Source organism: Panthera uncia (assembly GCF_023721935.1).
Source record: "Panthera uncia isolate 11264 chromosome A1 unlocalized genomic scaffold, Puncia_PCG_1.0 HiC_scaffold_17, whole genome shotgun sequence".
Taxonomy (NCBI): Eukaryota; Metazoa; Chordata; class Mammalia; order Carnivora; family Felidae; genus Panthera; species Panthera uncia.
Window position 1 is genome coordinate 111,183,181 of NW_026057577.1, and position 12,145 is coordinate 111,195,325.

The window sequence follows — 12,145 nt, forward strand, 5'->3', positions numbered from 1 at the left end:
TCAGAGACAGAGGGGTGGGGCTGGGGGTGGGGGGCGCTGTCTCAAAGTCCTCAAGGCCCTGTGCCACGTGTCTCCAGCCAAGTTTCCCAATGTGATCTCCCGTTGTTCCCCTTTACACACATACGACTCAGCCAAAGGCGAGCACAGTTCAGCTTTTCCAAAACACATGCTATATTAGTTGTTTTTTGATTACAAGGGGCAGAGTGCCCAGTGAGACTAGGTTGACCAAGAAAGGAAAGTGAGATGTGCAGCCGTGTCTGGCGCCAGGCCCGATTGGGTCCCGCAGCCGAGGGTCTCTGGGTCTCGGTCTCTTGGCTTCGTGTTAGCTTCGCCCTCAGACCGGCTTTCCCCGGGAAGTTGCAAAAACGGTCGCTGAAAGCCTGTAGCGCAACAAGCCTGGTGGAAATAAAATTTGTCTTCTCCCAGGAGTTTGAGCCCAAGGCCCAGGAACTGACTTTCACGGAGCAGACTGGGGTTATCGTCCATCCTAAACCACGTCCTGTGGCAAGAGGCACCGAAGGCAGTGATTGGATCGGCCTAAGTCTCATGCCCCAGGATGCAGGGGAAGAGGCCTCGTAGGGGTTGGGCTTGGCACGAGGGTCATTGTCGTTTATGACACATGGCTTGAGAGTGGGAGGGGGTGGGTCCCTAAGGAACAACGTGCATTCTGCAGTTAGAAGCAGGGGAAACAGGGGATGGGCAGGGAACACCGCATGCCCGCCGCCCCACGTGCCGATCAGTCCTCCCAGCAACCCAGCCCACTGGTATGAGTCCAACAGACAGTGAGGGAACTAAAGCCAGGTAGAGCAGCTCTGGATATTGGAGGGAAAGTCCTGTGTTTCTTTGGAACGTCTTAGTGGCTATGGGAGAGGACTGGAGAAATGGTTGAGGAAGCCACGTGAAGGATTTTGAACTTTGAAAATGGACCGTCCCGCAAGGATCATGCCTAATGAAAAGAGAGACGCTTCTGGAGCATTCTAGAGTATTCTGGGCCAGGAGAGGAACTGCGTTGGCAGACACGACCCAACACCCTTTGTCCCCTTCCTTCTTTCCTTCTTGAAGAGCCCTGCGCTGCTCACGTGTCCACTCAGCCCAGCCTCAGGGTGAATCGTGAGTGGTCCACACCCATCGTGAGGCTCCGACCCGTCTTGCCAACCACTGGACTAGGAATACACACGTGATGCAATTCTGACCAGTGACGCGAGGCTCTTTGGGGAACCATGTTTTCACCGATGAGAGGACACACGCCGGAAGAAACAGACCGCCTCCCCTTCGCTGGACGTCGTCATGTCTCGAAGTCCAGCAGTTACCTCGTGACCAAGAAGAAAGCCAGCGTGAAGGACAGTTGACACCCAAAGAGGACGGAGCCGAAAAATGCAAGGAACCTGAGCTCTTGATTGTGACAACCGAGCCTCCGAGTTAACCAACGCTGGAGGCCTCCTACTTTGGGGCATCTTAGAAGGTAGTATATAATACATGTCCCTTCTTGTTTCCGTCAGCCGCATTGGAGCCCTCCCTTCCGGTAGCCGCAGCACACGAAGCGACTCAGACAGGCTTGGCTTGTTGAGAGTCTCTGAAGACAGAGGACATTTTCCACACCAGCTGTTGAGGCTGTAGGCAAGCCGAGGGACTATTCTGGGAAGTGCAGAATCCTGGAAAGTGGATGAGCTTCATTCAGAGACTCACACTCCCAGATCCCTTACTTACTCGCTGTGTGCCCTTGAACACTCCCACGCACCTCTCTCGGCCTCAGCGTTTTCCTCTGTCAAATGGGAAGAACAACGCGTTCTTCACTGAGGTGTGGTGAGGATTGAGATCCCGAATAGCGTTCTGACAGACGATTATGATGGCTATTTATGGAAGGATCACTTTTATCTGTGCATCGCTGGACCGGGATCTCGGTGATGTCCACACAAGGACTTTACGAGGTGCTGACACTTGAGCAGAATGTCTTCAGAAGCTTTTTGAAAACTCTAGATTCCTGGACTCCATCCACAGACACCACGATTCAGGAGATCTGAGATGGGGGTCTATGTAGTAGTCAGGACTCTCGCGTCCAAGTAGCAGAAACCCCAAATCAAACTGGCCAAAGCCAAAAAAAAAAAAAAGGCAATTTATCGGCTCGTGTATCTGAACAGTCCAGGGGGATAAACCTCAGACATGGCTGGGTCCAGGTGCTCTTGACATGTCGCGAGGAATGTCCGTTTGCCTCTCTCTCTCTCTGATCCCTTGTCGTGGTCGGCCTCTGTGTCGGCTTCATTCTTAGCTAGCAGTTCCAAGCTGACAGCTACAGCCTAGGGCCTCCGAGAAAAGAGAACATCTCTTCCCCTAAAGCTCTGCCAAAATCCTGGGGCTGCCACTGCAGCGAGCTTTGACCCTGGGCTGACCATGCCTGTGATTGGCCGGGCCTGGGGAACATGTTCACTCCTAGAGACCCGGGGGCAGGTCTCCACCCGAACCACACTGGGTCGCATGTGGGGAGGGGCATAGCTTTGTAACCTAACATAGGGGCTCTCCTGGAGGCGGGGGGGAGAGAAAATGGGGGCTGAGTGGGCAAACACACTACAAGGCTCAGAATCTGTATTTCTGACCAAGTCACCCATTGATTCGGATTCACAGGCAGGTTTGGGAATGACTGCTGGTTTTAGGGCTTATTACAGCCATGGAATCCCTTTCTTCCTAGGAACTCTTAAACAGGAGCCAGTAAACAAGACTGATGCAAAAATGGTCCTGTCCTAGTGGAAGGAGGGGCGCAGAAGCCTCCAGCTATCCCCCGAGCAGCCCTAAAGGCACCCCAGGGGTTCCCCTGAGCTCCCCAATTTCATTGCTCTCTGAGGTCCCTTTGGTTCTGATTCTCCAGCCCTGCATTTGGTGCAACGGTGGCGGGGGGAGGGTCGGGGGAGAGTCTCAAAGAGCTCCCCTAACGCGGTGCCCCCCCCTCCAGCCCCCGCACCTGCGTTAGAAGCCAGCGCCAGAGGAGCAAATCAGGACAGGAGAGGCCAGGGGCTGGCTTAGGAGGTGCGTCAGACGCGCCACATCGGATGCTTCTGGCTTTGAAAGCCCATCCTGGCCCGAGGCCAAATGGCCTCATGGGCTCTGCAGAGCCCTGTGCCATGGGCTGCGTGGGCGTCATGACCCGCCTGTCTGCCGGGGACAGAGAGGCTGGAGACAGTGCTGCATCCGTGGTAGCAGAGGGAGACGCTACAGGGACACGCTGGCTGGGGAGATGTGGTGGAGGATGAAGCCAATTTCACACCTTATTAGTCTGTTTGGGGCCAATTAAGGCCATCCGGAAACTGGGCTGAGGCCCTTTCCCTCCCCCCTCCCTTTGCCAAGAAGAAAGGCCTCTATGGCCTGAAACTCTTCTTGTGGAAGGAGCACTATTTTTTTTTTTCCTACTCAAAACCCCACAGTATCCAAACCGGGAGCCGAGATGCCTTTTCTTTTGCAAGAGACTGCAAAGCGCAGAGGTGAACGCATCCAGCGTGTGTCTGGCGGGGGAGGGGTTGAGCCATGTTGTTTATTCATTTATTCATCCACCGTCCATTCAACAGATGTGTCCTGGGAGCCTACTGTGTGCCAGGAAACTGAACCTTGGTGCATAGTTTAGTAAAACATAATGTCCTCAGAGAACCCTCATTCCTTCCCCAGCTTTTCCACTGAACATCAACCATGTCGGACACCCTGCCGGGCTTGGGGGTGCAGTGCAAATAGACACAGCCCCCGCCCTTGTGGAGCTAACTCCATGGAGAGACCCTCGAGTAAAAAGGCAATTTCAAAGAGGGAGAAGGACCCCAGGTAGAGATATACATAGGAAAAGGACCTGAACTAAGCAAGGAAGGCTTCCTGGAGGAAGTGATGTATCACTGAGACTTGAAGGATGATTTAGCAGGGGGAGGAGGTTGCGGGAGGGTGTACCTACCACCCAGATGAAAGAGAGAGTGCAAAGGAGGCCAGAGAGAGCAATGCAGTGTGCAGAGGTCAAGGAAGGGAAGGAATAAACAGGGTCCACACCACAAAGCCACGGTCAGGAACCCCGGAAGGTCCTGCCAAAGCCTGGATTCAGATTTGTGTCTCTGAAAGCTCTCCCTGGCAGTGGCCTTGTGAAAAACAGAGGGAAGGCGGGAGGAACACAGTTGGAGACACAGCTGGAGGCTGTTGTAAGATGACAGGTGATGGGGCACCCGGGTGGCTCAGTTGGTTAAGTGTCTAACTTAAGCTCATGATATCACGGTTCATGAGTTCAAGCCCCGAGTTGGGCTCTGTGCTGACAGCTGGGAGCCCAGAGCTTGCTTCGGATTCTGTGTCTCCCTCTCTCTCTGCCCCTCCCCCGCTCACACTCTGTCTTTGTCTCTCAAAAGTGAATAACGTTAAAGAAAAAAAAAATTAAAAAAAAAAGATGGCAAGTGAGCGCTTGGGGAACCCCAAGCTGCGAGTTCACTGGCAGTGGGGATGAAGAGGAGTGGGTGACTTTGGAGGACCTGAGAGATGTCCTGCTCTGTGGGAATTCTCTGTAGGTCAGCGGGTGAGTACAGGGGACAAGAGACTGGACCGGGCATCAGACGAAGCTAGGTGTAGAACCTGTTCTATCTAATCTGCTTAACATCTATGTGGCCCTCGGCAAATCCCTATACATTTCCTCTCTTCCCTTCCTGTGCCAGCTTCATTCTCACGGGACCATGTTCCCAAGATGTGGACCCATGGAGCTTAAGTAGGGTTACCAGCGAAAATACAGGGCACCTAGTTAAATCTGATTTGAGTATAAACCATAAATAATTTTTTACTATAAGGATATCTCATTTGGGGACATACTAACACATATTTTAATTTAGGACTGAATAAGATGGATAAAATCTCTACCTTTGAGGATCCTACTGTCTTCTTTTTTTAAGATTTTTTTAAATAAAAAAAATTTTTTTTAATGTTTATTTATTATTGAGAGACAGAGAGAGAGACAGAGCATGAGCATGGGAGGGGCAGACACAGAATCCGAAGCAGGCTCCAGGCTCTGAGCTGTTAGTACAGAGCCTGACGTGGGGCTCAGACTCACAAACTACGAGATCATGAGCCAAAGTTGGATGCTTAACCGACTGAGCCACCCAGGCGCTCCAAGATTTTTAAAAATTTTTAAGTAATCTCTACACCCAATGTGGGGCTCGAACTTATAACCCCAAGATCAAGAGTTGTATGCTCTACAGACTAAGCCAGCGAGGCGCCCCAAGGAACTTACTTTCTTTTTTTTTTTTTTTTTTTAATTTTTTTTTCAACGTTTTTTATTTATTTTTGGGACAGAGAGAGACAGAGCATGAACGGGGGAGGGGCAGAGAGAGAGGGAGACACAGAATCGGAAACAGGCTCCAGGCTCCGAGCCATCAGCCCAGAGCCTGACTCGGGGCTCAAACTCACGGACCGCGAGATCGTGACCTGGCTGAAGTCGGACGCTTAACCGACTGCGCCACCCAGGCGCCCCTCAACGTTTTTTATTTATTTTTGGGACAGAGAGAGACAGAGCATGAACGGGGGAGGGGCAGAGAGAGAGGGAGACACAGAATCGGAAACAGGCTCCAGGCTCCGAGCCATCAGCCCAGAGCCTGACTCGGGGCTCAAACTCACGGACCGCGAGATCGTGACCTGGCTGAAGTCGGACGCTTAACCGACTGCGCCACCCAGGCGCCCCAAGGAACTTACTTTCTAAAGGGAGAATCAGACAACAAACTAATAAGAAAATAAGAGGAAATGATATAGTCTGCAATGACAGTAAGGGTGATGTAATAGTGAGTGACTGGGGTCGGGGTGGGGAGGGTTGGAGGCTACCCAGGTGGAGTGGTCAGCAAAGGTATCACTGAGGAGCTGACCTTCCTGGCAAGAAGCTAAGCCATGGGCAGATCTGGGGGTAGAGCGGCCAGAGAAGGGAAGGGCCAGTGCAGAGACCCGAAGTCAGGAACAAGCTTCGAGTCACGAGGAATAGAAAGAGAGAAAGCCAGTGTGGCCTCATATGGTGATCAAAGGTCAGGAAGGTCTGTGATGTGGTTTGAAGGAGGCAGGGTCTTTTAGGTTAGAGTGAGGAGTTGGGGTTTTGTTCAGTGTCGAGCAGGGGCAGGACATTCTCTGCGTGTTTGGAGAGTCACTCTGACCGCTTTGTGGCCAGTGGGCTGCGGGTGACGGACGAGGGTGGGAACAGAGTGACCGTCAGGAGGCAGTGGAGGCAGGGAGTGGGGTGACAGCAGGAAGGTTGACTGGCCTCGCTGAGGGGTTGAATGTGAGGGGCTGAGAGGAAGAGAGGAAGCAGGCTGAATGCCAGGTTGGGGGCTTGAATGACTGAAGGGACGGTTGGCGCCATTTACGGAGAGGAGAAGGCTGGGGGCTTTGGGGTGGCGGTTGCCGAGTAGGTATTGGTTGCTGCCGTACCTTGTGAGGAGGCACAGAAGTGTGACCGTCCCTTGGGGAGCAAGTGACACAATTCTAATTCCATATTCAATTTTGTTAAACATAACGTGGTACCTGCATATTGTAATACATGAACAAAAACACAGTATCACTCCAGTAGGACTACAGAAAGGAACGCTGCGCCCAGAGTTTCCAGCTGGTGGCTGTGATTCTCCAGGTGGGGGTGGGGACACATGACTCCTAAGGGACGTGCCATAGCTTAGAGTCTCTGGCCTGGGAGGTGGCCAGGGGTGTGAGATAAAGGAGAAGAAAATGGATGTTGAGATTTTTTCAATTGGGTATGTGTGGGGGTGGGGGGGTGGGGGAGGGGTGTGCACTGGGGATGCGTGTTTGTGCGGCTACGGGTGTGTGTGGGTAGGTGTGGGGGTTACGTGAGGGGTATGTGTGGGTGTGGGTGGCGAGGTGGCGGGGCGGGGAGCGATCCTTGTGCTTGTGTTTTTATTTTATGCATGCTCTTCCGTCCCATGGATTTTTGGGGTGTGGGGGGGGGGGTATGAAAAATAATTTGAGGTAGAAACATTTGGGAATTTGAAAGAGTCAGGGGAAGGCACACTCGAACGCTGGCCGTATCAGCCAGGCCATCTGCCACCGGGCCCACGGCTGCTGGGGAGGCCTCTCCGGAGAGTGAAGTAATTCAAGATGGCCAACTCCAATCTCCAGAGAGTCTTCGAGGACGTGGTCGCAGTTACATTCCCAGGGGAACAACCTTTGGCCTCTGAAGATATCTACTTGTCTTCAGTTTCGAAAAGAGGCCCTGTAGTGAGGGGGTATTTTTTCAGAGTCTGAGGTGGTCGAGGGTCAGGAACACAGACGTTGGAGGAACGGTGAAGACGCAGGCAGTGTTAGCCCAGAGGCAAGAAAACTCGGGTGCAGGGTCACTGCCTGCAACGTTTGGAAGGGATCCCGTGGAGGGGGTGGCTTACGTGCTCAAGGATCAATCATTTATTAAGCACTCGATACAGTGCATCATCAGATACAGCAGGCACTTCCCTACCTTTATCCCCTTTTGACATCCCGACAGCCCTTTGAGGCAGGACCATTTCCTGATTTGCCCACAGAGAGGAAAGTGAGGTTTTAGAGAGATGGACCAACTTGCTCGCTGAGGTCACACAGTGGGTAAGTGTCGAGCCGGGGTTTGAACTCGAGCATTTTGCAACACGAAGCCTGGGCTCCTGACTACCACCACCTCTGTATCTTTGATCCGGTCCACGGTACCCACCAGGTTCAACTCTGCCCTCGTACGGGGTGGGAGTGGGTGGGTTCCAAGCAGCTCTAGGTCCCAGGGCTCATGGGTCCCTTGTGCTGGATGAAGTCCCTTGTGCTGGAACCTCCTAACCTGGTGCCCAGCTCTCAATTCTGCCTCCTGCCAGGATCTCTGTGTCCTTATTGAGCCTGATCCCCGGGTCCTCAGGGCCTGGGACTTGAACTTCAACCCAAAGACTGGGCCCCTACTGCTCACTCTCTGACCTGGCCTCGATCTCTTCCTTCCTGGACACTAGGAGAGAGCTGTCCTCAAGTGCCCCACGGGGGCTCTGACCGCCTGCTGGACACCTGCCACCTCCCCCACGTCCCTAGGGAGTGTGCCCTCCCAAGCTCACAACTCCTTCACCTGACCCAACCCCCTTCCTTCCCCTGGCCACTGGATCTGTGCTCCCAGCCTTGGCTGTGTCCCAGGGGAGAGGCCTGGGGCTCAATCCTAACTAGGACACCGGCATGGCTCGTGAAATGCTTGCAGAATGAGTTCCACGGTGCTGGGCTGCTGGTGAGATTTGTGTTTGTGTTTGTATTTGTTTGTTTGTTTGTTTTTTAGCCTGCAGCTCTTGAGAGCTTGCTATTTGCCAGGTACTGAATTAATCATGTCAAGTGGATTCCCTCATGTCACCCTCAAGCAGCCCCGTGAGCTGTGACAAGACGCTGTGGTGATCACTGTTAATGCACTGGTCCTTCCCCAGGTCAGAGGCTCTGCTGATATGCCCAGAAACCCTGAGACCCCAGAATCAAGACAAGCAGGCTCCTCCTTGGCCAGAAGCCCCACCTCACTCCCTATCTCCCTGACCTGGGGCTCACTGCCCCTCCTGAGCTAGGACCAGACTCCAGGCACTATGGCTGGAAGGAGGTGACCCTGTCTCCTGCCCACAGCCTGGCTTTGTTCTCATACAGCTGCCTTTGTGCCTCTGCCTGCTTAGAGCCCTGCAGACACAGCCTCAGCTGGCCAAGACTAGGGGCCGCTCAGATTCTCACAGCCACTGACCCTGGGGTGTGACCCACTCAGCTACTATCTGCTGCTGAAGACACTTCCAAGAGCTCCAGATGGGAGGGCTGGACAGTCCCCTGCCCCAGGGAAGGTGCAGCAGACCTGGCGATGGTCCCAATCTTCCCTGAGGGTTGGGCAGCCTCACGCAGGGGCACCTGGGAGCCCCATATTTCCACTGCCCGGTCCCTCCCTGCACCCCTAGCTACTGAGCAACCTATCAGTCACTGTCTGGTCGGAAAGAGAACCACCCGATGCATTTTGAACAGAAAAACTTAATATAGGGAGGAGGTTACACAGAGGATAGAAGATCCAAGGAGCACCCCAGAGGTTAACAACAGCAAAAAAGACACTCCAGTCCTTTGGCTGGAGGGACGCAGGGAAGAGGCAGTGTTATTAGTGTCCGGTGTTGGAAGCTACTGACAGAAACGGGGAAGCATAGCCAGGTCTGTTCAACGAGACTTGAGGCCACGGGGAGAGAGGGGCTGTCCCGTAGGGGCTGGAACCATGGAGAAGACCAGCCACAAGGAGCGATGGAGAGAGAGAGGGAGAAATACCTTGGGTTCTCCCCACCTCGCCCCTGCCAGGAAAGCAGAGGGCGGGAGGCCTGGGAAATGTAGTTCCCCGCAGCACAGAGCAGAGCAGGGCCGAGGATGAAGGTGAGGGCGAGCAAGCCAACAGCCAACCTCTGGAGGTGCGAGCTGCCCAGAGGGGATGGCTGCGGCCCCAACACTCGCTCCGGCTTAAACTTCCCGCAGCCCAGGGCTGTCCCGAATCTGGGGCTACTGTTTAGAGCCCCCTTTCCACTCACAGGCTCCAAGGATGCCCCGTCCCCTGAGGACAGGCGGATGATGAGCCCAAGACGGGGAACCCAGAACCACCTGAGGTGTGCTAGAAGCACGGGGGCCGCCTGGGGCCTCGGTAGGGACCGGACAGCAGCAGCTGGTGCTCCTGAGCCCAGCCAGAAGTCAGAGCCCGGGAGGACAAACCTTTGCTCCCTAATCTGCTACGGGAGCCCCAGCAAGCTCTGGTTCCAGGGAATACGCCGAGAAGACGCCCCCGGGTGCAGAAGGCCCCAAGCCTGTGACCGGAGTTGCTGCTCCGGCAGAATCAGGATGCTGATTGCTGCCTGGGTGCCTGTCCCACTTGTCCGGGCGCAGGACAGCAGAAAGGATATCGTTGGAGAGAAGCAGCAGAATCCGGGCCACTGGTGCCCTCGAGCGTGGCCCTGGACGGGAAACTTGCCCACCCTGGCCACACCACAGAGGGCAGAAGAGGGAAGATTCCAGGGATGCCTTTGGGGCGTGACGGCAGCCTCTGAGGGAAGGGCTGTGTCCAACTACAGCCAGGCTCTCAGGAGCCAGGATCAGGAGCTTCCTCCCCGTAGGAAAGTAGCAGGCCTCATCACCCTCCCACGTACAAGGGAGAAAGACAGGCTCTATGAACCTGTCCCCCCATGTCATGCTGTCTCTGCTGAGGTCCCCTTAATGATGATAACTGTGTTTTTTGAGCACTAATGTGCTGGATGCCGGGCTAAGTGGTGTGATAGCAGTATCTCATTTAATCCGTAAAAGAATTTTGCGGGAGGGGTGCCTGGCCCCCTCAGTCGGTTTAAGCATCTGACTCTCGGTTTTCACTCAGGTCATGATCTCACCGTTTCGTGATTCCAAGCCCCGAGCTGGGCTCTGTGCTGGCAGCGTGGGGCCTGCTTGGCATTCTCGGTCTCCCTCTCTCTCTCTCTCTCTCTGCCCCTCTCCCAGTGGCACTGTCTTTCTCTCTCTTCCTCAAATAAATAAATAAACTTAAAAGAAATCTGTGGGATAGGTACCGTGGAGATCCTCATGGGTGGGTCAGAAAATATGGGACACCATCCAGTAAGTTTGAAGATGGCAATAGTAACAGGAGTATGAAAGGAATCCGCGCTCCCAGAGATCCAAGGAAGGGGGATTAATGTCTGGGTAAAGTGGGGACACATGAAGGCACTTCAGAGGAACTATAAAGAAATGACACTCATTCTCCAGAAGAGACTCTCCACCCACACTCAGGCAGAAGATGCAAAGCGGGGCTTGTTGTGGCCCATACAATCTCCACACGGATTTCACACACAAAAAATAAAAACAGACATAACCCTGGTTTCTGGCTTCTCTTGAAGAATCAGAATGTCTGGCATCGCTGGGCCCTCATTCTGTGGAACACTGGTTGCAGCCGAGAAGCTGCCAGCAAATCTGGACCGTGGGGGAGTGCTCTGGTCCAACACAGTCCCCACCACTCCCTAAGCTCTCACCCGGTCCTTCCTCTCAACTGCGCCATCTGCCCAGCCCGAGGGCATTTCGGGAGGACCCGCAGCGGACGGGTAGAGCCCTGCTGCCACCTGGTGGCCAGAGCTCACCATTTCCTTCAGGGCACAGCAGTGAGGCTCCTGGATGTGTGACCCATGAGCCGTCACACTGACTGTTCCATTTACTACTCCCACCCACCACCCTGTGAGACCAGGAGTTGGGCCCATTTTACAGATGAGAAGACAGAAAAGACAAGTTCAGAAATTATGATAAGAACACATGAGGGGCGCCTGGCCGGCTCAGTCGGTTGAGCGTCCAACTTCCGCTCAGGTCATGATCTCACGGTTTGTGGGTTCAAGTCCCATGTCAGGCTTTGCGTTGACAGCGTGGAGCCCGCTTCGGATTCTGTCTCCTCTGCGCCTCCCCCACTCTCTCTGTCTCTCTCTCTCTCAAAAATAAATGTTTAAAAATTAAAAAACAAACAAACAAAAACAGACAAGCAAGGTGAGATGAATGGACTGTTCGGGTTACCTGCTCTTCCTGATTGATGTTGCCAAAGTGGAATCCAATTTTTTCCGTAACCCCGGTCCAGGGTACTTTAGGCTCTGCCCTGTCATGACAGGCCCTACAGTGACCTCCATGCTGGAAGCTAGGTCCCGGTGGAGGGAGCCAGGGACTCCTTGGGATAAACCAGGACTCAACAATGAGTACTTTTGGGGCTGAGTGGAGAGGACAGGGCAGGCTGGGGGGCCTCACCAAATTTCTTCACATGCAGAAACCATGATTAAGTGCACTTGCTACTTGCCTGTGGTCAAGGAGACCTTGAACTCAGGAGTCCTGAGGCCGAGCAAAAGGGAAAGAGAGGCCTTCTCAGGCCCAGGAGCTTTTCACACCACCACGCTAGCTCCCCAGGCCTGAGAGGGCCTCTCTTTCCCTTTCGCGTCCCCCAATCCCACTTATCCCACAGAGCCCGGCCCCTGCCCTGCATCCTCCAGGAAGCCTCCCTGGGCACCTCAGCCCCTCACTCCCCCAGAACTCCCTCCTATCTGAGCACCTGCAAGCCTGGTCCATAGGACCCCTCTGACGGCATCCTGCCCTGTGGTACCAGGTAACAGCCTGATGCCTGTACGTCCTGCTTCTCCAGCTGGCCGGGAGATCGAGTCCCTGG